The sequence below is a fragment of the Lithobates pipiens genome, unplaced genomic scaffold (assembly GCF_037356315.1).
Source record: "Lithobates pipiens isolate NorthernLeopardFrog02 unplaced genomic scaffold, aLitPip1_a1.2 Scaffold_30, whole genome shotgun sequence".
NCBI lineage: Eukaryota > Metazoa > Chordata > Amphibia > Anura > Ranidae > Lithobates > Lithobates pipiens.
In genome coordinates this window covers 11,076,651-11,088,082 of record NW_027507791.1, presented here as the reverse complement: position 1 = coordinate 11,088,082, position 11,432 = coordinate 11,076,651, and the positions used below count along the sequence as shown (strand labels likewise).

The 11,432-nt window shown below is 47.0% G+C and overlaps 1 protein-coding gene across 1 annotated transcript in view; it reads right to left on the bottom strand.

Moving 5' to 3' along the window:
• The window catches only part of TECPR2 (tectonin beta-propeller repeat containing 2), a 127,834-nt gene that overhangs the window by 60,351 nt on the left and 56,051 nt on the right, over positions 1-11,432 (bottom strand). The window lies entirely within an intron of this gene.

Here is an 11,432-nt window from a genome sequence, read left to right as displayed (position 1 = left end):
TGTATGTACCTTTTTGATGCGTTCCAGTGTATTTTTGCCCCCCTCTTTTTTCTTCACCTTAAATAAGGACATATGTGTTTCAATGAGTTTTCGATGCATTTTACCATGTTCCAGTACAGTTCAGTGAAGAAAAATGCTGCATGCTCTACTTTTTATTCTGGAATTGGAATGCACTAGGCTTGTGTGAACTTTGCCATTGAAAACCATATAACCTACCATCCATGCTTTTTGATGGAAAAAAAAAATGCACTGGACTGCATGTGGTGTGAACTGGCCCTTAAAAGGGGTTGTAAACCCTCATATTTTTTCACCTTAATGCATCCTATGCATTAAGGTGAAAAAACAGCTGGCAGTCACTGGCCACCCAGCTCCCACCCCCCCCCCCCCATTTTACTTTCCTGAACCCTGGAATTTCACATGGCAGAGACGCGATCTTCCTTTGCCCGGGGTTCTCGGTTCTTGATTGGACAGACTGATAGAAGAGCTGCTGTCAATCAAATCCAATGATGTGGGGGGCTGGGCCCAGTCGGGCATTCGCGTCTATGGACGCAAATGCTAAATTCAGGAGCATGCCCACAAGGTCACCCCCCTCCCCCAGGAGAGCGCTTCTCCTATGGGGGTTATCTGACAAGAGAAGCCGTAAGAGCGACCTCAGAAGTCGTGTTCGAAAACCACTCTGTGCAAAACGAACTGCGCAGTGGAGGCAAGTATATGTTTGTTATTTAAAAAAAAAAAAAAACGCAAACCTTTACAACCACTTTAAACCACATACACACGCTACGATTGTTGGCCAACCGTGCGTCTGATTTTTGTCAAAAGGGAGTGTGCCAGGATCTTGTCTTGCATACCAACGGTACACAATTGTCGTGCCACAAACACGATTATAGTGGCGTACTATGAGGAATTTCAGCTCGAGCGCCACCCTTTGGGGCCCCTTCTGCTAATTTCTTGTTTGGTGAGCATTGATTCCGAGCATGCCTGTTTGTACTTTCGACTTTTGTGTGACGGATTTGTGTACTTACCATATAAAAATATGACATCAACCCGTTGTCCGCTGAAAATTTACTAGCCTGCTAACCAACATTTGTTGGCCGAAAGTTGGACAACAATTGTCAAAAGGAGCGTACTAACGGTAAGATTTTAGGACAAGTCTGTCAACAGACAATCCCCTGCCAACAATCGTATCATGGGTACAAGGCTTAAAGCGGTTATATAGTCATTTTTAACTTTGTACAGGTACGTCTATAATAAGGCTCACCTGTAGGTAAAAAGAATATCTCCTAAACCTGTACGGTTTAGAAGAAATCCCCTTCGCAATGAGCCTCTGACTTCAGAGGCACATGCGCTCCAGGGATTCTCGGCTGAAAGTCTGGCATACACCAGACCCTGCCGGGAAGAAAACTCCCGTGCGCATGTGCGGGGGGTGACATCGACGCTCCAGCCACTCACCGCACCGGAGCCGTGATACCCGGAAGACACGCAGAGGGAGCTGACATGTTCCCTCGGCGTGTCTTCCGAGTGAGATGCCGGCGCCTTGTTTTAAGGTAAGTATTTCATAATGAGCTAGTATGCAGTGCATAATAGCTCATTATGCCTTTTCCCTTACAGGTGTGGGAAAAAAAAAAAAAAGAGTTAGCGGGTTTACTCCCGCTTTAAGCCTGTCAGCTGATTGGCCTCTACAAACTACTGTATTTATCGGCGTATAACACACTTTTTTCCCCTTAAAATCAGGGGGAAATCGTGGGTGTGTATTATACGCCAACACCTGCCGATTGCGAGCTCTTCTGCCGGTCTCGGCTATTTTCGGAAGCCGCCGAGAACGCTTGAAAGCCGCAGAGAACAGTCGAAAATAGCCGAGAATGGCCAAGAACTACCGAGATACACAGGACATGCACCGCCGAGATACAGAGCGGCATTTTTAAGTGGAAATCCTGCAAAAGAAACTGACAAGGCTGCAAATGACTGGGAAGGCTGCAAATGACATGTAAGGCTGCAAATGACATGTAAGACTGCAAATGACATGTAAGACTGCAAATGACATGTAAGACTGCAAATGACATGTAAGACTGCAAATGACATGTAAGACTGCAAATGACATGTAAGACTGCAAATGACATGTAAGACTGCAAATGACTGACAAGGCTGCATTGATATGCAAGTTTTTTTCCTTAAAGTTCCCTCCTAAAAGTTTTTTTCTTTAAAATTCCCTCCTAAACTTAGGGTGCGTGTTATACGCCAGCGATAAATACGGTATACAGTGCCTAAAAATGGAGAGCAACTGAGCATGTACAGAACAGGGTGAGACTTTTAACTACTTCAGCCCTGGCAGGATTTACTCCTTAATGACCAGGCTATTTTTTCCTCCAAATACGCCACTGTGTCGATTTAACTGACAATTGCATGGTCGTGCGACGCTGTACCCAAATTAAATTGACGTCCTTTGTTTTCACAGAAATAGAACTTTCTTTTGGTGGTATTTGATCACTTCTGTAGTTTTTATTTTTTGCGCTATAAAACAAAAAATAAATAAAAAGACAGACAATTTTGAAAAAAATTTTTTTTATCTATATTATAATATATATATATATATATATATATATATATATATATATATATATAGATAGATAGATAGATAGATAGATAGATAGATAGATAGATAGATAGATAGATAGATAGATAGATAGATAGATAGATAGATAGATAGATAGATAGATAAGTTTCTGCTATAAAACATACCCAATAAAAAACAAGTTGAAAAATCTAAAATGTCTTAATCCATTTAGGCCAATTTGTATTCTGCTACATATTTTTGGTAAAAAATAAAATAAAAACCCAATAAGCGTATATTGATTGGTTTGCGCAAAAGTTATAGTGTCTAGGGGATAGATTTATAGCATTATTAATTTTAAAAGTAAGCCCTTGTACACACGGTCGGACATTCCGACGGAAAATGTCCGATCGGACCGTGTTGTTGGGTAATCCGACTGTGTGTGGGCTCCACCGGACGGTTTCCGTCGGAATATCCAATGGACAAAGTTTTAGAGCTGGGCTATAAAACTTTCCGACAACATGATCCGATCGGACTTTGTCCAATTGCGTGTCGAGAATACCGATCGGACAAAGTGGCACCCATGCTCAGATCAAATTCCTAGACCAAAGCTATTGGCTACTAGCCTGAACGTAGTCCCTTCGTAACGAAATAACGTCATCACGTTACGTACGATCAGATTTTCCGACAACTTTGTCCGACCGTGTGTATGCAACACAAGTTTCGGACAAAATCCGACGGATTTTGTTGTCTGAATGTCCGACTGTGTGTACAAGGGCTAATGGTGGTGATCAGTGACTTTTAGCGGGACTGCGACATTGCGGCAGACAGATTGGACATCTGACATTTTTTACACTTTTGGAAACCAGTGACATTATTACAGTAATCAGTGCTAAAAATATGCATTGAAATTGTACTAATGACACTGGCAGGGAAGGTGTTAACATCAGGGGCCATCAAGGGGTTAAATGCGTTCCCTGCGTGTGCTTACTAACTATATGGGGGATGGGCTGCCTGTGACATCACACAGATCGGTCTACCTGCATAGCAGAAAGATAGGATCCGTGTAATCTCCCCTGTAAGAATGGAGATCTGCATGTTTGGCAGATCCTCGCTCTCTGTGGGGAACGATTGCAGGCTGCCAGCGGAAAACGAGTCCACTGGACCCGTCAATCAGCATGCACACCCAGAGAAAGCAGCGACGTACACCTACGGCGATTCGTGCAGCCGAGCCAACCTACCACAGTTTAACTGCGGCGGCTGGTCAGCAAGCAGTAAAGAGTATATGCACTTAATTTTACATCGCTATACCTGCAAAAGGGGCCATCCTGAAGTGATCTAGCGGGACTTAATTTTCTGACTAAAGTTCTACTTTAAAGCAGAATTAAACCTTCCTATCCTTTACAGCTAAGGAAGCTGCTTCTGTTTGATCTGCAACTGCCATGGTGCTGTACATGTGATCAATTATGACACCAGCCATTTGATGGTTTGACAGTTTGGTTTAGGACACAAGCAGAGGTGACAGTTGGCAACCTCAGGATTCCAGGAATCTAACTTTTTATACAGTTAAATTTACTGCTGTTCAGAGGCTTTAGCAAAATGGTGGCTTCCAGCAAGAAGAAACAGGAGCAATGCTGGAGGCAGCATACAGCACATACTCATTTTGGTAGCATAATTACTAATGTGGAATGTATGCTCCTTGCTAAAGAACATTATTCTTTAATCAAGTTGTTATGGGTAAAGTTCCATTTCAAAAAAACACATCAGTCAGTAAATTCTGTGGCCAGGGAAAATAGTGAAATAGAAAAAAATAAAAACAAAAATTGTGAAGAGGGAAAAGAAAGGGGATTTAAAATAGATCTCCAACCAAAACTCTTAGTTTTGTATACAGTGTGCAAAGGTTGAAACGTCTGCCAGGATTGTATTGCGGTCCAAATAACTATTGGGGAAATTCTTTCACCTTCTAGCCTGGTAACACCAAGGCCGCCGCCGTGTTCTGGTGCGTTTTACAGTGTTCCAGTAATGCCCAGTACAGTAAAAATGTAGCATATGTTCTACTTTTTTTTCAGACACTGGAACTGCTTTTACCTACTTTCCATGCGTTTTTGATGCAGAAAAAAAAACAAACAAAAAAAAAACCCTACCTGGACTGCATGTTATGTGAACTGGCCCTAAATATCTGCAAGGAAACCAACAAAAGTTTTAACCCTTCCCCACTCTTCTATCCAAGCTGAAAAAAAATAAAAAAATAAAAACCCGTTCAAAACACGTTGAAGGTACAGGTATTAAAATAAACTAAACTAAACTTGGCTTCAAAAAGTAAAAAATTTAAATCATGCAGGGCAAAGTAACAGGTTCACTTTATTGTGGGGAATCCAAGAAACGAGTACTTAAAGCGGGGTTCCACCCTAAAGTGGAACCTCCGCTGATCGGATCCCTCCCCCCCCTCCGGTGTCACAATTGGCACCTTTCAGGGGGGAGGGGGGGTGGAGATACCTGTCAAAGACAGGTATTTACACCCACTTCCGGGCATAGACTCCCGTGGGAGTCTACGCCATTTCCTGTCCTGCCGCACTGTCTGCTGGGACACACACGGGTCTCAGAGACAGCGCGGAGAATTCCTATTGTGCTGCGCGACTCGCGCATGCGCAGTAGGGAACCGGGAAGTGAAGCCGATTCGCTTCACTTCCTGATTCCCTCACCTAAAATGGTGACTACAGCAGCCGAGAGCCGAGCGATCTATCGGCCTCGGCATCGCTGGAACCCGGGACAGGTGAGTGTTCATTTATTAAAAGTCAGCAGCTGTAGTATTTATAGCTGCTGGCTTTTAATATTTTTTTTTTTTGGTGGAATCCCTCTTTAAAGTGTTACTAAACTCAGCCCCTGCATTCATTCTATCTGGTCTCCCACAGTACACACAATATGGAAATGCAATTATTTTAGTAAATATAAACTGCTAAAATAGGATTTTTTTGTACTCACCGTAAAATCCTTTTCTCTGTAATTCACCGACCGACACAGCTCCTCTCTTAGCCATTGGGTTGTTATGCCCACCTTTAGGAGAATACTAGGCATTACTTGTTATGTAACACTCAGAACTTTCCAGTTCCACCCAGGGGGCGGTCCCTTGGGAGTCCCTTGCAGTCATAACGTAAAGGGGAAAAAGGAGGGGCGGGTGCTGCGTCGGTCGGTGAATTACAGAGAAAAGGATTTTACGGTGAGTACAAAAAATGCTTCAGCACAAAAATGATTCATAAGCGATTTGAAAAAAAAAACTGAGTTTTCACATCAATACTGTGTAGTTTTCGGATTAGTTGTCTTATCGGTCTTCACCGACCGACACAGCTCCTCTCTTAGCCATTGGGACGTCCCCAAGCAGTGCCAAACGAGGGGTGGGAAAACCAGCATAAAACTTCAACCACCATGGCAAGTGGGAACTAGAGAAAAAACTTTACCCACAAAACAACAGTGCGTGGAAAAAAACACCACAAAAACCAGGGTACATCTTAATGGGAGGAACTACCCTCAACAGCACCAAAAACTGCAAAATAGGATTAACTTAAAGGTATTGTGTTTTTATCAAAAAATAAATAAATAAAAAAAACACAGAAAAAAAAGAAAAAAAAAAAATATATTGCATATTCAATTGCAACTACACGGCCGCCTGCAAATCTTTGCGGCCAAAACAGGTATCAGCCAATGCACCGACGTCTACCTTGTAGAACTTGGTAAACGTGTGGACAGACGACCAGGTCGGCGCTTTACACACTTGAGCGACAGACGCTTGGTGTCGGAAGGCCCAAGACGTTCCGATTGCCCTTGTGGAGTGGGCCGTGACCGGAAAAGGGGGCACCTCTCCCTTCAAGGCGTAGGCTTGCACTACAATCTGTCTGATCCACCTGTAAATGGTGGCCGACGAGACCGCCATGCCTTTCTTTGGACCAGCCACCGAAACAAACAGTGAGTCTGACTTCCGAAAGGAAGCAGTGGCAGACCAATACACCTTTAGAGCCCGAGCCACGTCCAGAGCCTGAAGGGCCAACTTCTTAGGGTGTTTTGGCTTAGGACACAGACGGTAACACAATGTCCTTATTTGATATGAAAAGCAGAGACCACTTTCGGCAGAAAAGACGGTTGCGGACGCAACACCACCTTATCCTTGTGGATAACCAGATAAGGCAACTTGCATGACAAAGCCGCCAGTTTCGAAACCCTCCTGGCCAATGTGATGGCCACTAGAAAGACCACTTTCTGGGAAAGTCAGCAGGGGAATCTCCCTGATATTTTCAAATGGTGGTTTTTGAAGCGCCGATATCACCAGGTTCAGATCCCACGGGGGTAACTGTGGATGCACCGGAGGGACTACAGGTCGTACCCCCGAACAAAGGTACTCACTAATGAGTGAGACTCCAGGGGTCCCTGAAAAAAGACAGCCAAGGCCGATATTTGCCCTTTAATGGTGCTTAACGCCAATTTCTGGTCTATTCCTTGCTGAAGAAACAGCAGGATCCTGGATATAGCAAAGGCGCGCGGATGCCATCCTTTCTCCTCACACAGAGATGTAAGCCTTCCAGGTACGATGGATATATCTTCCTAGAAGAAGATTTCCGTGGGAGAAATTTCCCCAGAGTCCGACAGACCCCAGTTCCTCAACACCTGGCTCTCAATATCCATGCCGTTAAAACCAGTGATGGTAAAGCAGGATGGAAAATTGGACCTTGAGACAGAAGGTCCTCTTGTACTAGGTCTACGTACCAAGGCTACTGAGGCCAATCTGGGGCGACCAGAATTACTGGAATCCCCTCGACTTCCACTCTGTGGAGCAGACGTGGTAACAGTTTCAGTGGAGGAAAGGCGTAGATCAGCTGGTACTGATCCCACGGAGCCACCAGCGTGTCCGACATCTGCCCAAGAATCTCTTGTCCTGGACACGAATCTCGGCACCTTCCGATTGAGACAGGAGGCCAGAAGATCCACGTCTGGGTGCCCCACCACAGGCACAGTAGCCTGAATACCCCCGGATGCAACGCCCATTCTCCTAGGTCCAGCATCTGGCGACTCAGATAGTACACCTGCCAGCTCTCCACTCCCGGGATGTAAATGGTCGACAGGGCCAGTACGTGTGTCGTTCTGCCCACCGAAGTATGTGAGCGACCTCCCGTGCGGCGGCTGAGCTTCTTGTTCCTCCTTGGTGATTGACATATGCCACAGCCGTGGTGTTGTCTGACTGGATCCTGATTGGACGCCCGTGTAGTCTCATCGACCATGTGGCGAGGCACAGCCTGATCGCTCTTAGCTCCAGTAGATTGATCGGTAACTTGGATTCTTCCAGCGACCAGAGGCCCTAAGCTGACTGAACCCCCATCACTCTACCTCAGCCGGATAAGCTGGCGTCCGTTGTGATCACTGTCCACTTCAGAGGTAGGAACGACTTCCCGGACTGAATCACTGGGGACCGCAGCCACCAGGTCAGGGAATTTCTGACTGACTGGCTCACCTGGATCTGTCGATCCAGGGACAATTGAGATTTGTCCCAATTTGTCAAAATCTCCTTCTGCAGGACTCTGGTGTGGAACAGGGCATATGGTACTGCTTTGAAGGAGGCTACCATGAGTCCCAGGACTCGCATGCAGAAGTGGAGCGATGACCACTTGCTGTTCATCAGCAGTTTTACCGCAGATATGAGAGTCTGCAGCTTGTCTGAAGAGAGAAAAATGCTCGCTTCCCTGGAGTCCAGCAGCAAGTCCAGGTACTCCAGACACTGGGTCAGTACAATCACCGACTTTTTTAGGTTCAACAGCCACCCAAATTCTTGCTGGGTCTGCATGGTGATTGCCACATCCTCCTTCAATTCTAAATGAGGCAGAAGATGCCCTCAGGAGGTGATCATCTAGGTATCCCACGATCGCGATCCCACGTTGCCGCAGCAAAACCAAAACTGGAGCCAATACCTTGGTAAAGACTCGGGGGGCTGATGCCAGACCAAAAGGAAGAGCCAAACTGGTAGTGGGCTTGCCCAACTGCAAACCGCTGAAACTTTTGATGCCGAAGGCATATGGGTATGTGCAGGTACGCATCCTGAATGTCCCAGGACGCCAGGGATTCCCCTTGATAGAGTGCAGCGACTACTGAGCGAACGGATTCCATTCTGAACCTCTGCACTTTCACAAAGTGATTGAGGGCTTTTAGGTCCAAGATTGGGCATACCCTTTCCTTCTTGGGAACCACAAACAGATTTAAGTAAAATCCTTGGAAAAGTTACGATTCCGGAACCGGTACAACCACCCCGCGAATCAGTAGGTCCCTTATTGCCCCTAAGAGGGCCTCCCGGCGAGCCGGGGATACAGGTATGCTGGAGGAGAAGAACCTGTTTGGCGGCCAAGAGAAAAACTATCTTGTAGCCTGAGGAAATCAGATTGCAGACCCATTGGTCAGATAGTCAAGAGGACCACCGGGCTGCAAACTCCTGAAGGCGACCCCCCACCCGAGGCATGGGTGGGGGCAAACCTTCATGCGGTAGCACTTTTGTTTGCAGGCTTGTTAGGCTTGCAGTTCCAGGGACGTTTCTGTCCTTCCGTGGTCGTCCTGTCGGGTTGGGGACATTTGGCCGAAGCTCCGGGCGGTCGAAAAAGCAGTTTGTGAACGGAAAAAGAGGGCCCTTGCCTACGGCGTGGCTCCTTAGCCTTCCTGGCCTGTGGGAGTAGGGTACTCTTATCACCAGTGGCATTTTTAATAATGACATCCAGCAAGGCTCCAAAAAGTCGGTCGCCAAGGAAGGGAAGATCCGTCAGGGCTTTCTTGGATGCCTGGTCAACAGACCAGCATTTTAACCAAATCAGGCACCTCAGCACCACTGCTGACAATGAAGCCCTGGATAACAGAGGGAGAGTATCCAGGGCCGTGTCACAAACGTACTTAAGGCCTTGCACTAGTTGGTCTGCTAGTTCCACACAGACAGGAGAAGCCTGTTGCTCTCCCAATTCGCGGTGCAATGGTTTTGCTCACTCAGTTAGTGTCTGCGACACAAGTGCGGATGCCAGTACTGGTTGCACGGTGGACCCCACCACCTTAAACTAGGAACGAGCCACTGTCTCGGCCTTCCTGTCTGTGGGATCCTTAAATGCAGGAGTCCCCTCTACCGGGATCGTGGTTACTTTGTTTAACCTGGATACTGGGGGGGTCCACGACCGGAGGGGGCCGACCACTTCTTGAGAAGGCTCTCCTCCAAAAGAGTAATGCACCGCCATGTATTTGGGGACCGAAAAGGTCAGTTGCGGGCGACCCCATTCCGTGTAAAAGAACTTGTCAAAATAAATCAGATACGGGAACACCTTAGGTGAACGGGCTGGCTTACGGGACCCAAAGGGGACTGCTACCTCAGCAGAGGAATCTACTGGCTCCTGAATCTTCAGGGTATCACACACAGCTGTGATAAGTGCTCCAACAAACACTTTGTCACGCACGGACCCAGACGGGGACTCAATCTCACTGTCCGAACGGTCCTGGTCAGCGTCGTCTGACAAGACAGAACAGGGGTCACCAGGCTCAGCAGGGCCCGAGTCTGCGTCAGATCTCCCCAGAGGACGGGGGGAGTGGAGGGGCAACTTTTTTGCACCTTTCCGCCCACGCACCGCCTCCATCTTGGCAACGAACAAATTGAGGACTGACGACAGGGTGTCCAAGGGCAATGCGCAAGCAACCCGGGTGCAATTGCCTGGATTTCAGGGAAAAAACACCAGTTTCTGAAGCCATGCTGACCCTACCCTGTCTGCCACCCGAAGGGGACTTAGGACAATGACAGTCCCACCCTCCTTACTGCTGTTGGCCGCGGGGCTCTTTCCCCCCCAAGGCTCACCACCCTGAGGAGTTCTGCGCTATCCAGCAGGTAGTGCCTGTAGTCCCTGTTGGCTCCCAGGTGCAAAGGAAACAGTGCTGTGTCGGTGGAAGCAGCTGCTAATAGCACTGAAACCGTTCTGAAGTGTGCTCAGGCTCCAAGAAAATGGCCGCCCAGTGTCCAGCATAAGGACATAAAACACAGGAAAAATGGCTGTTAGAGCACAGGAGCACATGCTGCCGCTAGAGAACACTGAAACACGTATTCAGGCTTCAAGAAAATGGCCGCTGGCGTCCTGTATAGGGACAATCACAAGGAAAATGCCTGCCAAAGCCCAGTAGAGCATGCTTTCCCTTGCCCACACCTAAGATGGCTGCCGAATGCAAGAACCATGGGGGACAGGGAGAAACAATGGCGGTGAGTACAGCATCACAGACACCTTCCAGGGGCATGAAAAACAGGACCCAGGACTCAGCCAGAGAGCGATTCCTAGGTCCTTCTTCACTAGGCAAAATAAAAATGATGACTGCATGGCAGGCTGGAGAGTTGTTACCCAAGGGACCGCCCTCTGGGCGGAACTGGAAAGTTCTGAGTGTTACATAACAAGTAATGCCTAGTATTCTCCTAAAGGTGGGCATAACAACCCAATGACTAAGAGAGGAGCTGTGTCGGTCGGTGAATATATGAGAAATACCTTTTCTCACCAGCGCTAGATAGCGGTCTTGTGACTTCTATCAGTGTCTGGTTAAAGCTTGTTGGAGGATTTTTCATTCTCCTCTGACTGTCCTATGAGGCTGCAGGAGCCCTGAGCTGATCACATGCACCCCCCCTCCTCCAAATATAAATATATATATATTTTAGCAATACACACCAAACTGAGCATGTGCAAAGTGACAAAGTGACTCCAAAGGCTCTGTACTATCAGCAGATGGTTTGGGGACTGTGGAAGAAGGGGAAGATTAGAGAAGGCAGGATCAAACAGCCTTTTTACACAATGCAGAGGATTAACCCCTTAGGTTCCACAGTGAGTATAACAAGCATGCTTTACTG